The following is a 25,724-nucleotide window of genomic DNA, read 5'->3' on the forward strand; positions in this document are numbered from 1 at the left end:
CAAAAGGTAGGAGTAAAACAAAAGACTGCATTAACATACCAATTGAAAGTCAGGGGGTACTTCATCGTGCTCATGCCCTAGACCAAGCACTCTGTAGGAAAACCACTCCCTGGGTGGAATCCCAAGTTATTTCCAATAAAGGTAACTGGAACTTAGTTGGATCCTTAGACTTGTTTTAGGTAGGAACCAACTACTTCCCTATTTCAGGAGCACGAGGTCTGGCAACTAGCCACACCTGTTGACAATAGCCTTGAGAGAGCAGAACTCTGATTTACCACTAGGTGGGACCTTTGTTAGAAGCACAATAACTTTGAACTAGAAACAAATCCCAAACTCTCTGACCTTTGGCCTCTTTGGGCCTCCACATGTATGTGAGCACCTGCATGTATGTATGTTCATGTGGAGTGGCAGGCAGTTGTGATCTGCTGGATGTGGGTGCTAGGAACTGAACTCAGGTCCACTGTAAGTTTTTTATACATTCAGGAAATATGAGCTGACTAAATATAATAGTGAGAGAATGGAATGAAGAAGCTTTAAATCCTGTTCCATGAGGCTTTAGAAAAAAGCTTTCCTCGTATATAACAATAAATCTTATTCTAATACAATAATAGCCTAACATAGTGTCAGACCCACAAGTGCAAACCAGTATATATTTCTCCCTCTCTTGTTCTGACTCCCCTGTTGAAGAAGCCAGGTAGCAATCCCGCTTAGTACCTAGGATCAGAAAGGAGACACACAGCTCGTCCCACTGGAAGGAGTCTAACTGGACTGTTCTTCTAACGGGTCACATCCACTGACTTCCATGTGTAGGAGAAAGCATGGTGGGAGTCCTTTTGAAAGAGCGCCAACAACTTGTTGAATTGTATACTCCGAGCCAAGAGCACCACCACGCAACTATGAATGCAATGCTAAAGAACATGGCTAATTCCTTTAACCTTCTCCTGCTGCCTTATTCTTAGGTTGATGGCTGCCTTCTTTGGGCTGGCTGCTCATTAGTATACACTCAAAAGCAAAAATATGAAAAGCAAACAACACACACTGGCGTAAGAGAAAGGGCCACACCATTTCCCCCTTCCCATCCTTAGACGGTTATTCATTGTCCAATTTTTCAATTATTTATGTCAATACCCAACATGTGTATTCATTTCTGGACACCACCCAGATGCTGGGTCTGAATTCCAGCAGCTCATTTCCCAGTTTCCATGAGACAAGTTCTAAAACTTCCAATGCCCCAGAGAACACCCACAAAATGACGAAAGCTTAAATTATACCCGAACATCTTTGTCTATTAAAAGTTTTGAATTTTAGAGGAAAGGGAAAGGACTGGGAGTACAGCTCAGGGTAGTATGTTTGCCTAGCACCATGGACATGCCAGCGCCATGTCGGGAATCCGCCTTGACAGAAATACATCCATGGACATGCCAGCACCATGTTGGGAATCAGCCTTGACAGAAATACATCCTGCCAGGGTAGGGGCGTTGGGATTTAGAAATATAGGAAAGAATAAATATAAAGATGTTCTTAAAAATAATAAAACAGAAACATATAGAATAGTACTGGGAGGGAGCTCCAGTGAGTACTGAAATCACCCACACTAAATTTCCAATTGCATAAAATACCCCTGACCCCAAAAGGTAGGAGTAAGACAAAAAAACTGCATTAACATGATACAAGGAAATGATCAGATCAGTTGAAGGCCACGGGCTACTTCCATGTTAAACATTCTATTGCTAGAACCAAACAAGTGACACTTACACCTTAGGCCAAAACATTCTTTAGGCAAATTACTCCCTGGGTAGAATCCAAAGTTATCTCCAAGGGAACTAGGACCTTAGTTGGATCCTTAGACTTTTGTTTGAGGTAGAAAGGTATCTACTTTTCTATTCCTGAAATGCAAGGTCTGGCTATTAGCTGCACCTGTTGGTAATAACCTTGAAGAGCAGAACTCTCTGGTCTAAATCTAGGCGGGACCTTTGTTTGAGGTAGAAACACAATAACCTTGAAGGAATAGAGGTGAGTTCCAACTCTCTGACCTTTGGTCAACGTGGAAGTAGGCTCACATTTTTTGGGCCTCCACAGCACCACACAAAAGAAAGGAGAAAGACAATTAATTCTACAATAAGCAAACTTGTGGCTCAAAACAGAATTTAATAACCAAGGTGCTAAACACTTAGTCCAACTAAATCCACTTCATTTGCATAGTTCGGTTATTTGATTGGTTAGTTTTGTTACTGTCTTTTTGGGGGCGATTTTTTTTTTATTTTTTTATTTTTTAGTTTTTTTTTTGAATTTTATTTTATTTTATTTTTTTTATTTTTTTAAATTTATTTATTTATTAAGGATTTCTGCCTCGTCCCCACAACCGCTTCCCATTTCCCTCCCCCTCCCCCAATCAAGTCCCCCCCCTCATCTGCTCGAAGAGCAATCAGGGTTCCCTGACCTGTGGGAAGCCCAAGGACTGCCCACCTCTATCCAGGTCTCGTAAGGTGAGCATTCAAACTGCCTAGACTCCCACAAAGCCAGTACGTGCAGTAGGATCAAAAACCCACTGCAATTGTTCTTGAATTCTCAATATTCCTCATTGTCCGCTATGTTCAGCTAGTCCGGATTTATCCCATGCTTTTTCAGACCTAGGCCAGCTGGCCTTGGTGAGATCCCAATAGAACATCCCCATTGTCTTAGTGTGTGGGTGCACCCCTCGTGGTCCTGAGTTCCTTGCTCGTGCTCCGTCTCCTTCTGCTCCTGATTTGGACCTTGAGATTTCTGTCCGGTGCTCCCGTGTGGGTCTCTGTCTCTGTCTCCTTTCATCGCCTGATGAAGGTTAATATTCCTGAGGATGCCTATGTGTTTGTCTTTGGATTCACCTTATTTAGCTTCTCTAGGAACATGAATTATAGGCTCAATGTCCTTTATTTATGGCTAGAAACCAAATATGAGTGAGTACATCCCATGTTCCTCTTTTTGGGTCTGGCTTACCTCACTCAGGATAGTGTTTTCTATCTTTTTGGGGGCGATTTTTTAGAAGATTTATCTATATGTATGTATGTACATATGTATGTGTGCCCTGCGCAAGCTTATGTGCACAACATGTGTATAAGTACCTGTGGAGGGCAGAAGAGGGTGACAGGTCCCCTGGAACTGAGCTATAGGCAGTGTGAGCTGCCCAACATGGTGGCTGCTAGGAACAGAAATTCAGTCCTCTGAAAGGGCAATGTGCACTCTTAATCACTGAGCCATCTCTCCAGCCCCCTCCTCCATTTTAATCTCAAACCACTTTCTCTTTTGCTTAACAACCTCTGAGCATTGCTTGATTTTTTTTGGTGAGTGGGAGATATTAAATTTATTTTTAATTAATTTATTTTTATGCAATTTAAATACTAGCGAGGGGATGGTATACACATTGTGGAATAATGCTTTTGTACACTGAAAAGATTTGTCACTGTATTGGTTTAATAAAACACTGATTGGTCAATAGCCAGGCAGGAAGTATAGGTGGGGCAACCAGACTAGAAGAATTCTGGGAAGAGAAAAAGCAGAGACACAGTCACTAGCCAGGCACAGAGGAAGCAAGATGAGAATGCCTCCCTGAGTAAGGTACTAAACCATGTAGCTAAACATAGATAAGAATTATGAGTTATTTTAAGTTGGAAGAGTTGGTTAATAATAAGCCTGAACTAATAAGTTAAACAGTTTAAAATTAATATAAGCCCCTGTGTGTTTCTTTGGGACTGAATGGCTGCTGTTATGATCTGCTGGCTTGGTCTGTCACCTGGGTACCTGTCCCTTTAAGAGACAAGCCTCATCCTCTCCTAACCCTTCCCCTTCTGCCGAGGGAAGCAGACATCTTGCCTCCTCCAGCCTGCTCTCTCCTTCTGTCTCTTTCCCAATGAGGTAACTTCTGTGCTTGCTCTTTCTCCTCTCCTCCTCCTCTGTCTCTCTCCCTCTTTCTTCTTTCCCCTTCTCCCCTTCCCCTTTTCCTTTTTCCTCCATAACCCACTAAATAAACTCTGATTCCCCACTTCTTATCTACTAGGTCTTAGTTCTTAGCTTAACATCTGATTGGGGGTAAGCCCTGCTCTCCCTCTTTTGTACAGATATCATCACTCAGGGGCACACTGTATTGGTTTTGTTCTTAATAAAACTTACTACATCCTGGAATTGTCCTGTACAGACATTTCCTTTGCTATAGGGCAGGACATTAGTTCAGTGTTTCACTGTGAAATGGCAACTCGGGCCATGATATGGAAAACCAGACAGGTCCCATCTTTATTACATGTTATAGGAATAGCCTGCTGCCGTCAGACTCCTGTAGCCCTTGCTGTCCTGGAACTCACTCTGTAGACCAGGCTGCTCTTGAATTCAGAGACCCATCTGCCCCTGCCTCTGAGTGCTGAGATTAAAAGCTTGTGCCACCACATCCAGCAGGATACTCCAGTTGTAAATGAAGTTTCAGGAAAGATGAGTCCCTTGCACATGGCCTCATGACCAGTGATAATGCTATGTTTATTTTCACTCAAAGCCATCCACCATCTGGGATGTGTATTTTGCTACACTTGACAGCCTTGCTCCAAATGATGAAAATATCAGAGATTACAAACATACCAAAGAGAACTTCTTAAAAATAAAGATTTAGATAAAATCTCAAAGGAAACATGCAGTTCAAAAGGGAGAGGGTCACAGCAAATAGGTGGGAGGAAAGAAAAAATGCAGATGACGTAAGTGCAAGTTCAAGCTCCGATGCCCAGGACAGAGTCCAGCCTGCCAAAGCATCCTGGGAAGGCAGGAAAGAAATGTCATTTCCATTCTGCAGGTCAGATATCCCAGCTTCGCCTTTGTGGGAAAAAGTCACTAGAAGCGGGGAGCAGGATTTAGCAAAGACTCTTTGCATCCTTTTGCTGCATTGAGAAGTGCCTGGGAGGTCAGAGCGCAGGAGATGGATGGACTCCCCGGATGGACGGGGATGGACAGAGAACAACAACTCTGTGGCTCTCTGGATAAGATGCTCACTGTTTGGAACCACATCAAAGGCTGCCATGTGGAAGACTCTGTCTGCGGGTTAGCTCAGATCCAGAACGTCCTGGGAGGTTCTGTTGTTTTCAAAGATTGATAGAAAACCTCTTATTATGTGTCTCCAACGGCACTGTGGGCTCACTAAAATGAGATGAACATTTCTTCAATTAAGTTGTGTTCTCCGTGTAGGAGGGAAAGCTTGGGGGATGTGTTAGCTTTCAAAAAGAAGCAGAGTTTCTCACTGATGCTCAGATCCACTTGGCATCTAAGATCAGCTTGGTGTTTGAATAAAACCTTTCCCCATCCAACACTGAAAGGATCGCATCCTTGGCTGGTTTCTCAAAGCAAGCATGCCACGCTTTAACCAAAGCTTGGGTAACCCATTAAAAGTGAAATAAAAACATGTGGTTCCCCTTTATGACTAATTTAATTCGATCGATCTAACAGACATTTACCAAACATTTTACATGTGATCACACACACACACACACACACACATATATGTGTGTGTGTGTATATATATATGTGTGTGTGTGTATATATGTGTGTGTGTGTGTGTGTGTATATATATATATATAATATGATTAAAACTCAACCTGGCTGCTTTATTTTTCTTAGGCAGCAATTTGTTCATTTGATTTTTAATTTTGACTTTAAAGATGCGGTCCAGTATATTGGCCTCAAACTCACTATGCAGCCAAGGAAGACTTCAAATTCCTGATTTCCTGCCTCCACTTTCTGAAAGTTGGGATTCCAGAGGTGCACCACCATGCCTAGTTTATACAGTGTTGGGTTTGAATACTGGGCTTCCTGCAGCCTAGGCAAGCACTCTACCAACTGAGCTATATGCCTGTACACTACCCTACACAGCCTTTTAAGAAAATATTATTTTTTGGAGATAATATATTCCTTAAGTTGGCCTTGAATTTGCTATGCAGCCAAAGCTGATCCCCCTGCCTCCACTTCCCAAGTACTATAATTACAGACGTGTGCCACCCAACCCAGATCAATTTTATGATCTGCTTTGATATTAGCCATTTTCTCTCTACTCCTGAGCATATTTTCTTAATTGCTATTCATAATTTCAGCACTATGGATAGCACGAAAGAAACAAAGAGGTGGGGAGGCAGCAAGGGAAGGAAAGAACTGGAAGAGATACCTGTCTTCTAGGAGACAACAATCTAAAGGGTGATTGGGTTCACACAAAAGCAAGAACACCCTCAGCAGAAAGAAATTACTTTCTCTCTAGTTGTGCTTCACATACACGTACACAGACACCACAAATGCACACAAACACACACTGTGTCAGAAAGCACCTTGACAATACATGGACTTTCTGTGCTTCAGAGATTTTTTTTTCCCCCAGTATAATACGGAAGTTGGATCACATGACTGCTAAGGTTCTTTCCGGCTCTGAAATCCTATAAGCCACTTAAATTGAGAATTTTGTGTGTGAAGAGAGAGGTGTTTGCCAGAGAAAGCAGGGTATACAAAAGCACAAGTAAAACTCACGAGGCCTTAAAGAGACTGCAGTTCGTCCACAGAAGGCTAAAAAGCAAAGGACTGTTTTATTAGAAAACCAGGTGAACAAAGGTGCTCGAGAAAATGCTGGCAAAAGGGAGACAGAGCAAAAGCAGGAAGGTGGAGAATGACTAAGGAGGGGACACGCATCTATTTAAGCGAAGCAGAGGCGTGTGTGTGTGTGTGTGTGTGTGTGTGTAGGACAAGAAGTGTCAAAGGAAAAGGATAGAAAACTCAGGAGAAAAATCCAGAAAATCCAGGGAATTGGAAATGTCAGAAGAAGCATGATGACATATTTCTGTAAACCCAGTACCTAGGAGGCTGAGGTGAAGGATAACTGAGTAATAAACAGACACCTGTAATCCTAGCACCTATTAAAGAAAGGCAGAAAGATTAGGAGTTCAAGGTCAGCCTTGGCTCTCTGGCAAATTCAAGACTAGCCTGGGCTATAGGAGACCCTATCTCAAATGAAGAGGAAGAGGAAGGAGGAGGAAGAAGGAGGCAGAGAAGGAGGAAGAGGAGAAGGAAGAGGAGGAGGAAGAGGAGGAGGAAGAGAAAAAAGAAGAGAAGGAGGAAGGAGAAGTAAGAGGAAGGAGGAGGAAGAAGAAAGAATAGCAAGGTGATAACTTAACACTTCGAAGGAATCAAAAAAGATGGCCTTGGTGAGTAAATCTAACCAGCCCAGAGTTTTAAGGAAATGCTTAAAAATTATTTCAAATTGAACTCAGGGACCTTGGTTGGGGATCTGGTAATTAAACACGGTTTTGCCGCAGAAGGAGTGAACCAGGAGAGTTTTATGACTGAGGTTTGTGTGACAAAACCGAGGGGTGCCAGGAACACTGGAAAGGCAAAAAGTGCTGGTTCTAGACAGACAGAACCTCCAGAAATAATAATTGTCGCACAGCTACCTGGGCAGTTCTGTTCCCAGCCGTGGAAGGTTCGGGTCCTAGCCGTGGAAGGTTCGGGTCCTAGCTGTGGAAGGTTCAGTTCCTAGCCTGCCCACGTGTCCACTGGGTCTCACGGTACAGTAAAGCAACTGTTTCACTTTCAGATGGCAGGCAGACTGGGCTGTTCTAGGAGATTCTCTACAGAGGTAGAGTTGTAAGGAGAGCCTACTACGACATTAGAAGAACACAGCGAATAAATCCTTTCTAAAACAAACACTCTCAACAGGAAGCTGGGTGTGCACAACGAAAAGGCCCCCAGCTGTACACCACAAACAGTTTTAGAAAGATGGGGTTGGGGGAGGGCTAATGAGTCAAGCCCCGTGCCTAAGGAGGCTGATTTGGCCTGAGAAGAAAAGCCCACGGGTGGAGAAAGGGGTGTCAGTGAGGAACAGTGAACGGTGGAAATCACAGGAACTGAAGGAACGATGCCTCCCAGGGAAGGAGGACCCAAAGAGGAGAACCAGGGGAAGGCAGCCCTGCCTACCACATCGATGAGACCAATGATTTTCCCCCAGTTCAAAAGCCTATGTTAAAAGAAGCCAAGACAATACTTCTCCAGTTAGATAAATCCATGAAAACACTTGCCAGAGTGGTAAGTGATATGCGCATTTCATGGGTCTTAAACCCAGTCCTGTGACTTACTAATGTGACTTCCTGGAAAGAAGTTGTGTCTCCAAAGCTTGCTGGATGGGTGAGAACTACAGGGATGTGGAAAGGATGGGACGTTGCAGGCTTGGAGACTAATTATACTTTATCTTGGCTAACAGCAACCTTTAGCCTCCAAAAATAGCCACTCCTTGCTCACCTGTGTCAAACCTAAGATCTCAGGACTATAGATAACGTCATGGCACCTCAAGTGGGGTGAGGCTCAGCAGGATGGTAACACCTTGCTCAACAGTTCCTCAGATTGGGCCCCAGTTCCTTGTGGAGATCACTGAGGTACTAGAATTGGTGAAGTTAACAGAACTTGAATGATTGACACATGGCAGTGTCTTGGGATAGAGCCTGGAGCGCGGTAGGCTCCCGGCAGTGCCGGCAACGGCTTGCTGTTACTGCTGTTACTATTGAGCGATGAGCCCTGGGAGCAGGTGCACCCTGGCATCAGGTGCAACCGCTTTTCCCAGCTCCTGCACTGAGCAAATGACTCATAACCAAATCAGGCTGCCAACTTCCTGAACCATTGAATTGTCTAGCGTCCACTTACAACCATCCTTTTTTAAAGGAACCCTTTCTATTTGAAGCTCAGAGATTACAGAGGTTCGCCTCTCTGCCCCACCTTTCCTTTTCAAGGACATTAAATCCCAAAGAAAGCAACCAGAAAATAATCTTTTATTACCTCCCCTTTGTAGTTTCTGTCCCCCCCACATTCATTTTCCTGTTTTGTTTTGTACCCAAAGAAAAGTGATATGTCATCCATTATACTGTCGTCTATACCCTGGCTGCCTACAACTGTGCGCTTAACGTGTACGTGCCTTTCCTAAGACTCAGTGCGTCCTGTCTCTTCCCTTCCCCCACAGCAGGGAACCACCCTAACTTAGAGAACACTGGGCGTGCTCAGCAGTGCGCAAGTCCATTAGGTACTTGTATTCACTGGCTCAGACAGAAGATCTGAAATCAATCTCAGTTTCTAAGTGTCACGCTAGACCAGAGGTTCTCAACCCGAGGGTCACGACCCCTGTGGGTATGGACTGGTCCCTTCACAAGGGTTGCATATCAGCTTGAAAATAAGATATTTATATTACAATTCATAGCAGTAGCAAAATTACAGTTATGAAGTGGTGATGAATTAATTTGATGACTGGGGGTCACCACGATACGTGAGACCGTATTAAAGGGTCGCAGTGTTAGGAAGGTTGTGAACCACTGCTCTAGACTCTTCCCTGGTTCTACCTTCAGTCTATGAACTTTCACTAATACTTAAATATGCTGAGCTAGGGAAAATGACACCCTTTCTTCCCAAAGGCATCCATTGTAATCCCTGGACCTTGTGATCATGTTACACTATATAGCTGAGGGAGAAACAAATGGAATTAAAGCTATTAATCAGGTGGTTATGTGGTTTTCCCCCTCTCCCCTCTTTTTGGTTTCTCAAGACAGGGTTTCTCTGTAACAGCCCTGGCTGTCCTGGAACTCACTCTATAGACCAGACTGGCCTCAAACTCACAGAGATCCACCTACCTCTGCCTCCTGAGTGTTAAGATTAAAGGCGTGCACCACCACCACCCAGGTTAGGCAGTTTTCAAAGAGGAACATTCTTAGTAGGCCCAATAAAATCACAAGGGTTTTCTATAAGTTGACAAAGGGCTTGAGGCACTTTGTGTGGCATGCATGATGCTGCATTTGACCCCTAGAACTATAAATAAACTAAATAACAAAGTAGAAGTGAGGCAGAGTTGGAGGGTGGAGTAATAAATGAGACTCAAGTTGTTGTGGTTTCTTTGAAGGAAAAAGGGGACCAGGCACCAGGGAATGTGGGCCTCTAGAACTGAATGGGAGAGGAAACAGTCTCTCCTGGAGCCTCCAGAGGGGAGTCTGGCCCAAAGATGCTTCTGTTTTAGCCTAGTGAAACTTGTGTTTCACTTCTGTCCTTCAGGGCTATAGATTGGTAAGCTTGCATTGTGTTAAGTTGCCAAACTTGGAGTAATTTGTTATAGCAGCAATAGGAAACAGATACACACCTAACCTCTGAGTATGTGTCTAGCTTTCTCCATCTCATGGGAACTCTTGTTTCCCTGTGATGACTACATGACATGGGAGTATAGAAAGAGAGACCAGGCCACTGAGCTGGGATATGAGAAATCTGAGGCAGGGGGGGGGGCGGGGGGGGGGACGACGAAGGGCTTTGCTTGTCGCACAAGGTGGGGAAAGATGTTCAAAGGCTTTGGTGCGAGGCGAGCTTCAAATGTCTTTAGTGCAAGTGAGGGTCAGAGTTTTAAATCTAATTGCGTTTTCTGTTGCCTTCCATTGAAAGGGAAATGACTGTTGGCCATATTAGAAAAAGCAGATTATACTCTTGTGTGGATACTGCCTTCCTTTTCCCTTCTGACTGCTTTTTTTTTATGAGTACTGTCTGCAGGTATGTCTGTATGCCAGAAAAGGGCATCAAATTCCATTATAAATGGTTATAACTCACCATGTGGTTGTTGGGAATTGAACTCAGGACCTCTGAAAGAGCAGCTAGTGCTCTTAACCGCTGAGCCATCTCTCCAACCCTCCTGGTTGCTTCTTAATGGCTGGGAATTAGACATAGTAACAAGTTGCCTTGATCATGACAATAGGACATCACTCTGGGATGGAGGTAGGAAAATGGAAGAAACTTGTATCTAGCAATATAAAGAGCCACTGTCCAGTTCAACATATGCTCAGACTGTGATGTGGGAGAAATATAAACGCTGTGATTGTTTAAATAGATGCAGACAAACCTCCTCCTATTGCGGCTGAAATGTGATCTGCCCCACAGGCTCCTGTGTTGGAATACGTGGTCCTCAGCTGTTTTGAGATATTATGGAACTGTTAGGACTGTGGCCTAGGTAGAAGAGGATGGGCCTTGACATTGATATCACCTTCTGGTTCCCTGCCTCCTGGCCCGTTGAGATGTGAGCAAACCATACTGCAAGCTGATGCCACCACAGAGTGGTCTCCCCAGCCACTATGAGATGTAAACATGCCAGCTGCAAGTCACTGTCTTCCTAGCCACTCTGCAATCTGTCTTAGTTGGGGTACTGGAGAATTCTGCACCTTTATCTGAAGGCGACAGAAAGTGAACTGAGGCACTGGGCAGTACCTTGAGCATAGGAGACCTCAAAGCCCACCCTCTAGTGATGTAATTCCTCCAACAAGACCACACCTACTCCAACAAAGCCATACTTCCTAATAGTACCACTCTTTGGGGGGGCTATTTTCTTTCAACACACTTCTTTCTCTTGGGCTTATTCTACTATCTGTTAGCTCTCCTCAGCAGGTATATCTCTGGTGTCTCCAATATCTTGGGGTCTCCAAGGCAATCCAGAATTCACCTTCACAGCTTCACACAATGACCTCTCTAGGCCTCCATTCAGGGACACCCCTGACACATGCCTGGCCTTAGGAACTTTCCTTATTCATGCAGGCAAATTTCATAGCCCCTTTCTTCTATCCTTAATTCCAGAACCACATAGCTGAAGCTGCCAAGCTCTGCTGCTTTCTGGGGCTGGAACATGGCCCCCTTGTTCAGTTACATATTCACCAGCTTTCTGTTTTCCATGGTTTCCTTCAATGACTAAGTTTGGCTGTTTTGAGACTTGCTCTGTAGACCAAGTTGGCCTCAAACTCAGAGATCCTTCTGCCCCTGCCGTCCAAGTGCTGAGATTAAAGGCATGCACCACCACACCCAGCTAAGTTTTTCTTTAATTCCTTTTCAAAAGTTGGAAATTTAGCTGGGTGGGATCTTGCCCCAAGATCACCACTCTATCTCATTTCTTAATCTGTTTATCTCCTTGAACACAGGGTTTAGCTCCATTCCACTCCCTGGTGCTCCTTTTGCCTCTTTTTAATTATAAACCTGTGCAAGAGTAACCAGTAATAACCTCACAACATAGTCAATACCAGGCTGTTTTGAGATTTCCTCTGCCAAGAGAATTAATCCAAATCTCTTCACTTTCACCTTGGGCAGACTCTGGACAAGAGCAAGAAGAAGCCACTTTTATCACCAAAATATCACAAAGATGATCTCTAGGCAACATACTATAACTCTTCTCCTCTGAAACCTCTTAAGCCAGCCCCTCAAATTTCAAATCACTCTTAGCATGTCTTCCATGCTCCTACTGGTATGTCCCATTAAGCTTTCCCTAACCCAAACTCCCAAGGTCTAAATTCGTCCAAACAAAAGCATGGTTCAGGCCATCACAGCAATACTCCCATCCCTGGTACCAACTTCTGCCTAGTTAGGGTTTCTGTTGCTGTGAAGAGACACCATGATCAAGGCAACTCTTACAAAGGAAAAAATTTAATTGAGGTGGGCGCTTACATTTTCAGAGTGTAGTCCATCACTGTCATCATGGTGGAGCAGGGTATGGTGACTCAGAATATGATGGCCTGCAGGCAGACACGGTGCTGGAGAATTCTACATCTTGATTCAAAGGCAACAGGAAGTGAACTGAGACTTTGGGTAGTACCTTGAGCACATATAAGATCTCAAAGCCTGCCCCCTAGTGATGCACTTTCTCCAGTAAGACCACACCCACTCCAACAAGGCCACACTTAGTAATAGTACTACCACTGCCTTTGGGAACCATATTCTTCCAAACCATGGATATATTGTATTCCCAAAATTGTGCACCAAAAAAGCCCTTCCTCGCTTAAGCTGCTCTCTCAGATACTTTGCCATTGAAGTAAGGAAACTACTTAGCATATTGAATACAAAAGTCTCCTAGGATAAGGAGGAACAATAACCATAATATTTATCAGATTTTTCAAAACGTTCTCTGTAGCAGATATTATATACCCTCATAGTCGCATTTAATCTCTGTGCAGTCCACTGAGTAAAGAGTGTTATGCCCACATCCTGCAGATACCAGCGGGTTGTATCCACCCAGTAGAGGTGGGATCAGACCTCTCCAAGAGACACCAGCATTCTCATGAACACATGCATGGATTTTTATCAATGAAAGTCTGCAAGGTTGTGCAATCAGGTTTAAGATGTAGACCCCCCCTCCCCAACGGCCATTTTTCGAGACAGGGTTTCTCTATGTAGCCCTGGATGTCCTGGAGCTCACTCTGTATACCAGGCTGGCCTGGAACTCACAGAGATCCACCTGCCTCTGCGTCCTGAGTGCTTGGGCTAATGATCTAATGCACCGCCACCACCCGATTAAGATGCAGATATTTTAAAATACATCTGCTATAGGAATTCTCAGTTGTTTTACCCAACAGTTAACTCTGCCTCATTTATAAAAAGAACCACTTTTTTTTTTTCAAACAGAAGCAAAGAATCCTTAAACTTTTCAAAGAGTAGGACCCTATTCAGAATTCATGAGCGAAACCCTCGCCAGTCTAAACTAGTCATGGTCATTAATTTCCTTTTGCTATCTACAGGATAGCTGTGCAGTGCAGTTCTGGTCAATGAGAAACAAGCGAAAGTCTAAGGAGAAAGCAAAAATCTCCAAACCTGCCTGGAATGAAGATGCAATACTGGAGGTGCAGCAGTCACCGTGCAAGTAAGAATGGCAAATGGAAGGTCTTAGCGGAATTCTTGATTTGATTAAGCTGTCCCCATGCCTAACAGCTGACCTCTGCCTAGACTTCTGTAGTTGGAGAAAAAACAAGCTCCGATTTACATGGGCCGTGAAAACAGGGCTTCGATTTTTTGACACCTGAGATCCTTCCTAATGGATGCATACACGTATCCTCGGTTTTCCTTGAGAAAGTCACACAGCCTGCATGATGCCCTGTATACCTAGGGCCAGCTGCTGTCTTTCCCAGTCCTCCTGGCTCATCCACACTAAGATTACTCTGGACTTCCTCAAAACACACACCTGGGTTGGGGGTGGGGGTAGGGTGGTAACCTTACCAGATGACAGAGTTCAAATTCAACACAGTGTTTCTTCCTCCACCTTCAAACTCAAAAGAATTTCTCCCTCAATTACAAATGTCTCCTTGGGGCGGGGGTGGGGGGGTAATTTCCTGAACGCCCTTAAATATCCCATTGCTGTCGACTGTTACTAAACTGTAATTTGAAAATAAATATTATAACAAGTGTATGAATGTCTGCTGTTTCAGAGAAACAAAGGAAAACTCTAAAGCATAAAAAATCCAAAAGATCAATCATGGGATCACTTGGTTCTGAAATTAGACCTACAATACACAGACAGAAGTAGGGTTTTATCCATACTAAAAGTCGATTCACTTCCTTCTGTGTATAAAGCGATCAATTTCCCAAAAATGTTTGTTTGGTTGGTTTTTGAGACAGTCTGGCTAACTTGCTCTGTGCTGAAAATCTTGCCTCTGTGTCCTCTGCTGGGTTTGGTGGGATGCACCACCACACTTGAGCTAATGATCTAAAATTATAAGAATATTTAAAATATTTTAAAGCTGGGTATTTTTGGTTGAAGGGAGAGGTTTTCCCTGACCGTGAACTATGCCATGGCCTTCCAATGTTGCTGATCTTTAATCAGGCTTACAACAGAAGGTTCATTTGGGGAACTGATCTAACATTTCATACACAAAAGGAGATTAGCCAGCAAATGAACACATTTTCCTGGGGATTTCACTGGATAAATGACACACTTTTATTCCAAACACCAAGCTATCCAAAAACATTTCCACATACTCAGAAATGCATGAAACAACAAATTAAGTGGTATTCAGGCAATGCCCAGGAGGGTTTTTGGTTTGTTTGTTTTTTTCCCCTAGTTTCCGACGACTTAAAAAGTTGCAAACAAAACAAAACATGAGTTCGATGACGACAACACTGAGCAGAAAACTTACCTTGGAAATGATTAACGGTTCTCCATGCTCCAGGCCACCTTTCAGGGTGAAGCCCCAGGGAGCCCCTCCCTCTAGGAGCGCTTCCAGATAAACGAACCTCTCCTTGGGGGTCCTGCCGGGGTTTGGTGTGGAGCTAGGCTCCTCCAAGTTCTCAGGGGTCCTCATCACGCCCGACACATGGTCAAGTTGGCTTCTGTTTAAAGTGCCTGACCCAGATGGAGGCGAGCGGAGCCTAGCGCGGAACCCGCGACACGCAGGCAGCCGGGGTGGCGTGGCTCGCGGCCCCCCGCGGATGCGGACCAGAGGCCCAGCCGTCAGTGCTTCTCCGGGTAGACCTGCTGGAATGCTGGGCTCTCGCGGAAGTCCCCAAGTGGGGTCTGCCCACTGCGTTCGCACCGACGTCCTCCAGGGTCACCGCAGACTGCTTTAGTTCGCACACGCGCCAGAGCCTTTTGTGTGTGTGTCTGTGTGTGTGTGTGTGTGTGTGTGTGTGTGTGTGTGTGTGTGTGTGGGTGTGTGTGTGTGTATGTGTGTGTGTGTTTCTACCGAGAAAAGTGATTTAAAAAAAGTCTTTCACGCAGCGGTGTAGGAAGAAAGCGGCAGAACCGCAAAGAGTACCTCCTTTTTGATTGATCATCTACTCTTTCTTCCTCCGCGAGTGAAATTTACCATGACAATAGCCCCCGCCCTCCGCTGAAACCGCGTTTAAAGAAAGCGGGCGCTAGTAGTGCTCCTGTTGCCTTCGGAATTTTCGATCGCGTCCCCAGGGGCGGAGAGGCTGTCTGAAAACTTTGTACCCATTTTTGTCAAGCATTAGTTAGTTAGTTCATCATTTGTTTCTGGTGTTGGGGAAGGTTTGCAAAAGGGAAGTAGGGGGTTGGGGCGCGTAAATTCTTAGTGGAGGGCAGGGGAAGCCATCCCCAAATCTCAGCAAGGCAACGCGCTTTTTTTCTTTGGCATTTTTAGCGAACGCGGTTCCCTCTGCAGCCGCCCGGAGTTAAGAATGCGGTTGGCAGAGGCCAGCAGCAGCATCGCGACCTTGGGGCTCGAGCGCGCTCAGCAGAATTCAGCCACAAAGACCTGACAATGAGAGTTGGCCCACAGTCGATAACACCGAGGATGCTGAAAAATACAGTACAGATGGGTATAAATAGTTACCAGAAGAGCCCCGCCCCTTACTAATTAAAGCAGAACTTCAAGCGGGCAGGCGTTGGTATTTTGAAAATCCCTCCCGGCACTTCTGCTGGGCAGTCAAGTCGGAGACGCTGTGGCTAAGCGGTTTGGGCTAACATTCAAGTGTCAAGAGCTTTATTGATTTCATTGGAAGAATATGCCACAGGCTATATAGGACCAGCTTCTCCAGTGAAATTGCTTCACTGTGCAAACTAAGGAAGGCTTTTTCTGCCTTTGACTGTGGTCGCCCCTACAGCCTGTTTTTCACTGTTCTGTGCCAGGTACTCACAACTGAACGTTATTGACTTCAGGTTATCAGTGTAACCTTGTAATAATATATATAACATCCAACATTGGTTTCCACCCCGAATTTGAGCAGTATATGATAGCTCTTTGTCTTGCCCAGAATCCTGTGCTCTAAAATTATTGGAACAAATTAGAATTCTTTTCAAAGAATATGTTTACCCAAAGTTTTTCTATTTAAATTTGTGATAAGTTGGGTTTTATTTTTGGAGACTGAAGTTAAAAGCTGTAGGGTTGTGATAACAATGCGATTTTGGTGTTTTTTTATTTACACATAATGAAAAGGAGATATTGAAAAGCAAATAAGATTGTGATGCTATAGGGATACCATAATAGTGGGCTGGCTAAATGGCTTAGTAGGTAAAGCACACAAGCTGAGTAAGCCTTACGGCCCCCGGCCCATTCCTGGAGCCCACATTAAAACCCAGGGGCTGTGGTTCCCACCCGCAATCCCAACAGGCCTACATCAAGGAGGAAGCCCACGCAGGAGAATGGTTTGGAAGTTTAAGGTCCAGATAACCTGAAACACACACAGCCCCAGCCACAACGGAAGACACCACCTCAAGAAGGTGGAAAGCTAGAACTGCACCCTCAAAGTTATCTTGTGACCTCCACATACACACCATGTCATGAGTGTGCCCAAACCATACACACACGCGCGCGCGCACACACACACGCACACTTATACACACATGCATGTACACACAATAAATAGATACATAAACTAAAACGCCCGTGATGCTGAGGCTCAGGGCTAGCTCCGGTGGTAGGGTGCTTGCTGCGCATACAGGAAGCCCTAATTGGCACCTCATCAGCAGGATCCGAAGGTCAAGGTCTTCCATAGTTACATAGAGTTCAGGCCAGTCTGGCACATGAGACCCTACTACCTCTCCCTCCTAGATTAACATTTAGTGTACAGCGCAGGGCATGCATTGTTTTATTGGCAGAAGAAGCTCCACCCGCAAGGCCGGATGCCAGGAGAGAAACATATCATTTTTACATAATGGTAGCATTTTAGCAGAAACATAGGCATGTCAAATGAAAATGATAAGGGGAATTTGGGCTATTTTAAATTGATATTTCTGTTTGCAGCTTAATTTGTAATAAAAAGGGGAAATTTAATAAAAAGGAAAATGGCATGGTACTGTGTCTGCAGTTCCACCTCCTCAAGAGGCTGAAGCTGGAGAATCGTGGGTTCTAAGACAATTCAGTCTTTGTAATACAGCAATAGTATGTGTCAAAATAAGTTAAAAATAGTAGGATGGGATGATGCTCAATAGGTTAAGGACTGCTGTGCAAGAGAGTTCAAATCCCCAGAACCTGTGTAAAAGCCAGGCGTGGTGGTACATGCGTGGTGGTACACGCATGGTGGTATATGCGCCGTGGTGCATGCACCTGTAATCCCTGTTCTCCTATAGGAAGACTGAAGATGATGATGGAGAACACGGAAACTTGTAAGCTAAGAAGCTCGCAGACCTACTAGCCAGTTGTTTTTGCCTGCATATATGTTGGTGGGAGGGCACCGGATTCCCTGGAACTGGAGTTACAGACAGCTGTGAGCTGCCATGTGTGTGCTGGGATTAAACCTAGGTCATCTGGAGGAGAAGTCAGTGCTCTTAATGGCTGAACCATCTCTCCAGCCCCCTCCCTTCCCCAACTAGCCAATTGTATGAAGCAGGGCCAGAGACTGTCTCAAACAAGGTAAGTAGTGACCCTAATGTTGACCTCTGACCTCCACATGAGCAATATGGCATGTGCACCCCAAGGATAAACACACGCACACACACACACACACACACACACGCATGCACACACACACGTTATAGTGTGGTTTTTTCCTCTGGGTTTCACAGGTCTGTCCATAGTCATCTTGCTGTAGAGAACAACCTGGCAGCCACGGTGTGCCTGTGGAGGTCAGAAGACAGACAACCTATGGGACTGTCTCAGGGATCAAACTCAGGTTGTCTGTCAGGATTGAAGGCAAGAACCTTACCCATCTCTCTAGCCCCATAAATACTGTCCCCTGGCAAACTATTTGGAGTTGGGGCTCTGCTATGCACAATGGAACCCAAGCAACTTCTTCCTGGTTTGAAGGAAAGGTCTCAGAAAAAAAGTTCCTCCGTCCCCTTTCTCATCTTCTACCGCATGCCCTCCTGCGGCCTCTGATCTAGAACTGCCTCTACTGTAGCAATAAAAAGTCTTTCCTAATGGACTCCCCAATCAGGTGGCAACCGAACTTTCAGTGGCTATATGAGAAATTCTGTCTCTAATCAAGTTCTTTCTTACAGTTCTCCGATTGTGTCCAAAGAGGAGAAACAACCACAACACCTTGCTCCCCACCTAGCGTTCCCACACTCAACTCTTTCAAATGCCAAGTCACAGTTGGGACATCCCGGAAACCACACGTCTCTCTATTTGTTAACACTGTGTAAAGAAAAACAAATTTGTTCTTTGGGAAACTTTCATTTATTGATTTTAATTTTACATAGTATCCTCTACTTATTTCTTTCTGTCTTTACTAACACTTTTTTCCCTTTTTGTCAGTTTTTAGGAGTGTGTGTGTGTGTGTGTGTGTATGTGTGTGTGAGGGAGCCAGCCCAGGGCCTTGCGCATGCTAAACAAGAGTTCTGCCATCCATCTACAGTCCCCATTTTGCTCGCATTTCTCATATGCTTTTCATTTGGTTTTGTTTCGTTGAGACAAGGTCTCACTGCATATCCTCGCTGACCTGGAGAACCATATGTAGGCCAGGCTGGCCTCAAACTCACAGAGATCTAGTTGCTGCCGGCCCCCAAATGTTGGGATTCAAAACAGTGCTTCTAACTCGGCTTTTGTTTTTGTTTTTGACTGCACCAGAACTATGAAATCAGGGCGACACCTAGTGGCACGTCCGGGTCACTAATCATTAAAGTCATATATAAGACGTTGAAGAATAGTTTGGAAAGATTATTTAGACGTAGTCTCTGAACAATCTAAAACAAAACCCACCTTATTTGAAAGTTGATATATTTCTCAGAGACGAATATCTCAATATTTCATAGGCAAAAGAGTCACTTCTTCCTGCCTCTTAAAATGATAACTTTGGAGCTGACATCTCTTTGTTCCAAAGGCCAGGGAGTTCTCTACATGTTGTTCTAAAAGAGGTCACTTGGAACAGGCGTAAAGGTACGACAGTTAGTTTATGCCAATAGGATCTCAATGCTAGAACTTTCCCTGAAGTAAGAACTTTATAGAATGTTATATTGAATACTTCCTCATAAGTGGGGTGCAGTGAGAATGAGGAAGGGGGAGTTGAGGAGGCAATGTACAGCATCTGCTCCGTGAGCTGCAGCCATGCCTGTCACAAGACGATACAGCACATTCATCCAGATCTATTGGAAATGATCAAAGGTGATTGTAACTGAGACAACATCTGCCACAACTCATAGATGTTTCACTGCAAGCAGATGCAGTTTATTCGAAGGAAAGTTTGCCTCAATAATGTTAGTTTTCTTAAAGTCAGCTGAGCATAGTGGAGCCCACCTGCCATCCCAGCATTCAGTCAGAAGCAGGAGTATTGCCCAGGCCAAGGCCAGTTGGGCTGCATATGGCATTCCAGAGGAGTTGGGTCTATGCAGGGAAACTCTTGTCTCAGCAAACAAACAAACAAACAAACAAACAAAAAACCAGACAGGCAAACACATATACTTCCTATTCAAGCATTTCAAGAATTCTAGAAACCAATGAGTAACTAAAATGCAATATATACACATGATGAAATGCTATTTAGTCTTAAAAAACAGAATGAAATTCTCAGGTATGGGGGTACATACCTGTAATCGTAGCACTTGGGAAGTGGAGGTAGGAGGATCAGGAATTCAAGGTCGTCCTTGACCCCATATTGAGTTTGATGTCAGCCTGGGCTACACAAGACAACATCTCAAAACAACAAAATGAAAGAGGAATGAGGTGTGTGTGTGTGTGTGTGTGTGTGTATGTGTGTGTGTAGAAATAAACCTTTAAAATACATTAAGTAAGCTGGACACATAAAAGCAAACACTGGGAGCTGCAAAGTTGGCTCACTGGTTAAGAATACTTACTGCTTTTCCAGAGGACTCAGGTTCCATTCCCAGCACTCATGTGGTGGCTCACAACCATCTGTAACTCCAGTTTCAGGAGATTCGATGCCTTTATCTGGCCCCCAAGGGCACCAGGCACACATGCAGTACACATACATATGTGTAGGAAAAACACTCACACAAATAAACTAAATAAACCTCCAAACCCACTATGCATTGACACATATGTGCAATGCCTACAGTAGATAAGGTCACACACATAGAAAGCAGAATGGTGGTTGCTGGGGTCAGAGGAAGAGGGATGCGAAACTGGTGTGTAATAGGCATTGAGTTTCAGTCAGGGAAGAAAACAAAGCTTTGGAGGTGAAGAGTGATGATGGTTGCGTGCAACAATATGTTTAAAAAGAAAAACAAGAATAAAAAGCAAAAAAGAACTAATTCCACTTGTACTTAAAAATGCCTAAAATGGGGCCATGGGGCGGGTGAGATGGCTCAATGGTAAAGGTACTTGTAGCCAAGTTTGAGGGAGGAATTAGCTTCAATCCCAGGGACATACCTGGTGGAAGGTAAGGACCAACTCCTGCAAGGTGTCTTCTGACTTCCACACACTTGGGGGTGGGATATATATCTATATGCATACACACACACACACACACACACACACACACACGTGGCCCAGCATTTGAGGCCTAGAATTTGACAAATACATAGAAGTGGGGCCGCCGAGACAGCTCAGTGGTTAAGAGCACTTGATGCTCTTGCAGAGGGCTGGGATTTGATTCCCAGCACTCACATGACAGTTCACATCTGTCTGTGACTCCAGCCCCAAGAGATTCTGCATCCTCCTTTGGCCTCCTCGGGCACTACACAGATATGATGCACATGTAGGCCAAAACCCATACACATAAAATTTAAAAACTGAAAGCCAAAAAAGAAGCACAAGCTACTTCATCATGTAACCATGGCACCTGTCCATGTCTGCGCAATGAAGGAATGACTCCTAAGGAACCCTGGACCCTTCCTTCATCTTTACACTCTTTTTTTTTTGTTTTGTTTTGTTTTGTTGTTGTTGTTTTGTTTTTTTCTTCGAGACAGGGTTTCTCTGTGGCTTTGGAGCCTGTCCTGGAACTAGCTCTGTAGACCAGGCTGGTCTCGAACTCACAGAGATCCGCCTGCCTCTGCCTCCCGAGTGCTGGGATTAAAGGCACTCTTTGTTTTAAAAAGGCAGAAACTATTTTTTTTTATTCAGGGCTTAAAAAAAAATACCATAAAGTGGGACTGGAAGTTGACTCAGTAAATTGACAGCCATGTGAGCACGAGGATCCGATTTCAGGTCCCCAACGCACATTTTTAAAAGCTGGGAAGGCAGAGACAGAAAGCTCCCTGTGCCTTGCTGGTGGGTCCGTCTAGCCAACTGGTGAGCTCCAGACTCAGTAGGAGACCCTATCTCATAAACTAAGGTGGGGCCTGCAAGATGCTCAGATGGTGGTGGGCTTGCCTGGCAAGCTTGATGGCCTGAGTTTGATTTCCAGAACCGCTGTAAAAAGGAAGGAGGACACAAATCTCCAGTTGTCCGCTGACCTCCACATGTGTGCTATAGCATGAGTCACCCCCCAGGTCTCACACACACACATGTACACACACATGCGCACACACACGTACACACATGTACACACATGCACACACGTACACACACACACACACACATATATATATATATATAACAAAGAAGTAAATAAATATTTAAAAACTGCGGGGGAGTAATAGAGGAAGACGTCCCCTACTGACCTCTGAACTCCACTTGTACCCTCATTATATTAGTTTGGGTTCTGTAGAGCAGTGGTTCTCACTCTCTGGGTAGCGATCCCTTTGGGGGTCAATTGACCTTTTCACAGGGGTCACCTAAGACTATCAGGAAACACAGATATTTACATTATGATTCATAACACTAGCAAAATTACAGTTATAAAGTAGCAATGAAAATAATTTTATGGTTGGGGTCACCACGACACAAGGAACTGTCTTAAAGGGTCTCAGCATTAGGAAGGTTGAGAACCATTGCTCTGAGGAGCAGAGCCCACAGGGTATATATGTATTTGAGAGAGGCTATATTAGATTGGCTTTCACAATAAGGTCTGCATCACGCCAGAGAGCTGAGAACCCAGTAGCTTTTCAGGGCACAAGAATGGGCGTCTTAGCAATCCCAGTCTGGCACAGGAGGTCTGGGAGCCCCGATCTTCAGTCCACACTGGAAGGCTGAAGAAACTGGGTTTTGGTGGCAGCAAAGGATGATGGTAGCAACAATGAACTCACCTGCAGAAAAGTTTCCCCTTCCACTCTTATCTGGGTTGGATCCCACATTGAAGGTGAGTCTTCCCGTTTCAAATAACCTGATCAAGACTTCAAAAAAAAAAAAAAAAAACCAAAAAGAAGAAGAAGAAAGAAAAGAAGAAGAAGAAAAAGAAAAAGAAAAAAGAAGACGACTACTTTATTTGGGATACAAAGAAAAATGAGACACCAATAAAAATCATGTATTGGCAATTAAAATATTTTTATGCCGTAAGAACACAGTTATATGTTGATAGAATTAAAAAGAAGCTAACTGGAAATTGTATTTGGTCTAGTCACAGAGCCTAGAAATATGTATGATTTAATTTCTTGATTATGTGGGCTGGACAGATGGCTCAACACTTAAAAGCATTGCCTGTTCTTCCAAAGGTCCTAAGTTCAATTCCCAGCAACCACATGGTAGCCCACAACCATCTCTAATGAGATGTGGTGCCCTCTTGAGGAAGAGATCTGGTTAGGGGTCCTCACCAACTGAGACCATGAAACCCAGTTTGGACAAGTTCAACAGAACTGCCCTATATGGGCTGCCCATGCGCGCCTGCTGCAGCATTGCAGGGCATAAATTTCTTTCTTTTTTCCTGTTTATGTAGTTGGTACTTTAATCCTATGTCTCTGAAACAGTAAACGCGAAAACTGAAGGTATAATAATAAAAAAGTCTTTAATGGTGAGTCATAAAGTGTTACAGTCTGCAACAGCACTACACAAAGTACTGAGTGTGTCTATTGATATGCATAGTCAATTTATACATTTTGTTGTCGTCTGCTTAACGTTGACAGTTAACAGAATTCAACATCACAAAGCCAGAGTTGACCAGTGCACGCCGTTATAGCAGAAGCTAAGACACAAGGATCCCAAGTTTATGACCAGTTTCTGTCTTCAAAACACCAACAAAAACCCCTTCAGGTTGTATCTCGCAGACTCCCGCCTCTCTGGAACCCTACATTGGAATGCTAATTCGAGCAGCACGCAGGAGTCGAGCGTGCAATCTCAAGCTGATAAATTCCATGTTAAGAATTAACGACAGAGTAACCGAAGCACGGCGGAGGAAACAGCTCTCCGGAGGCAGAAGGGTCAGCTACCCTGAGAATACGTCTAAACCTGGAGGAACATTCCAGAAGGAGGCACAGCATAAAAGCACAGGCTAAGCACAGGCGAGGTGCAAAATTCGAGTTACTCTGTTAGTTTGGACAGGCTGCAAGGGTGAGTGCCGGTGTCAGCCTGCCCCTTCCTCGGCGCGCAGGTCACGGGGAGGATTTGTGCCCTTTGCTATCTGGGAGGATCTTTGTGGCGGCCTCAGTGAGAGAGACAAGAGTGAGGTGAGGAGGCCGGTAGCTGGGTAGTAGGAAAAGTGATGAAGAGTCGCCTGCCTGGCCTGCCAGGTTGCCTCGGCGACGGCGTGGGAGCGGGGGAGTGCAGGATGTTTGGGAGCGTGATCTCGCATACCGCCCCGCCCCTCCCTCGTGCCTCATCCTTCCGGCCCTCCTCCTTCTGCCCCGCCCTCCTCTTCACGCCCCGCCCTCCTCGTACTTCATCCTCCCCGCCCCTCATCTTCACGCCCCGCCCTCTTCTTCGCGCCCTGTCCCTTTTCCCACGCCCCGCCCTTCTCGTGCCTCATCCTCCCCGCCCCCTTCTTCACGCCCCGCCCTCCCCCTCGCGCCCCGCCCCTTCTCTCGGTGTCTTCCCCGCCACCAACCGTCAGACCCCCTCGCGCAGCTGGCGGCGGCGGGAGCGAGCGTCGCGAGGCCTCGCCGTGGTGGGTCGGGCACCGCGGAGGGGCAGCAGCGCGGGCCGCGGCCTCGGGGCGCAGTGGGAGCTGGCGGGTCCTGGGGTCGCGCAGGTGCGGCCGCGGCCCTCACGGACATGCGGCCGGTCTCTTAGGACGAGGTGGAGGTAGCAGGTGTGAGGATGGGAGGTGTCCTGGGGGCAGGGCTGGGTTGTTCCCCGGAGGACCTGGGAGCAACTCCTGTTGCTTCTGGAACCTTCCATGGCCTTGTGTTCCCACGTGGTACCGGCCCAATAACTTTTTCCAGTTGTTTTAGGAGAGTTCAAGTTTGCCAGCGACCGGGGCAGGAAAAGTGGGTCTTCGTGACTGCGGGGCCTCGGACTGTCACCAGTCTGTCTTCCCACATGGGACTGTTAATGGCTGTGTGACTTGAGCCCTCTTGGTAATCTACGTCAGGTCCCAGCTTTTCCCCACCGGCAACAGCCATCCTTCCCCACAACCCTGGCAGAGGTTCCCACTCCAGCGGTCCTAGACGATGTTCTGTTAAATGTCATGCCGGCTTTAGGTCGTGGGAATGTAGAAGACAAGTGATGTTGGGCTGTTTTGACTGAAAACTATTTTCCACGTAAGAAAAGAAAAAGTCCAGAGCTTTGACTCTTCCTAGAGGTGAATTAAACAGGACTGCTCGTGTGTGTGTGTGTGTGTGTGTGTGTATACATATGGTCTGTGAGAGGGGGAAGCTGTGGCAGAGATCTGAAACCCACCTCTGCACCACAATTTTTAATTTTTAAAGATGTGTTTTTATTTTATATATATTAGTGTTTTGCCTGCCTGTGTGTAAGTGCACCATGTGAGTGTGGTGCCTGTGGAGGCCAGAAGGGATTCTGGGATCCCCTGGCGGTGGAGTTAGAGAAGGTTTTGAGCAGCCATGTTGGTACTGGGAACTGAACACTGGTCCACTGCAACAGCAGCAGGTGCTCTTAAGGCTCGGCACACCTAAGATCTAGTACAAACACTTCTGCATCACTTAAAATTATGCATATGTTCACACTGAAAAGAGCCTTAAAGTTGTGACAAAGGCAGTCATGATTTGGAATGTTTGAGAAAAAGACTTGGAAATTGCCCACATACAAACAACTTTAGAAGATAGTTTGTAGACTTTAGTAGAATTGAGT

The 25,724-nt window shown here is 45.2% G+C and overlaps 1 protein-coding gene and 1 pseudogene across 1 annotated transcript in view; one reads left to right on the forward strand and one right to left on the reverse strand.

The window, feature by feature from the left end:
- Positions 1–15,107, reverse strand: part of LOC121460658 — a 112,868-nt pseudogene extending 97,761 nt beyond the window's left edge.
- Positions 15,108–24,691: 9,584 nt separating this feature from the next.
- The window catches only part of Ccdc158 (coiled-coil domain containing 158), a 63,246-nt gene continuing 62,213 nt past the window's right edge, over positions 24,692–25,724 (forward strand). The window contains exon 1 of the mRNA XM_041671536.1: positions 24,692–24,716. The gene's annotated coding sequence lies outside the window, so the exon portion shown is untranslated. The remainder of the gene's footprint in view (positions 24,717–25,724) is intronic.

This window comes from Microtus oregoni, unplaced genomic scaffold, assembly GCF_018167655.1.
Source record: "Microtus oregoni isolate MIOR12 unplaced genomic scaffold, Mior012 000021F_ref0000039, whole genome shotgun sequence".
Classification (NCBI taxonomy): domain Eukaryota; kingdom Metazoa; phylum Chordata; class Mammalia; order Rodentia; family Cricetidae; genus Microtus; species Microtus oregoni.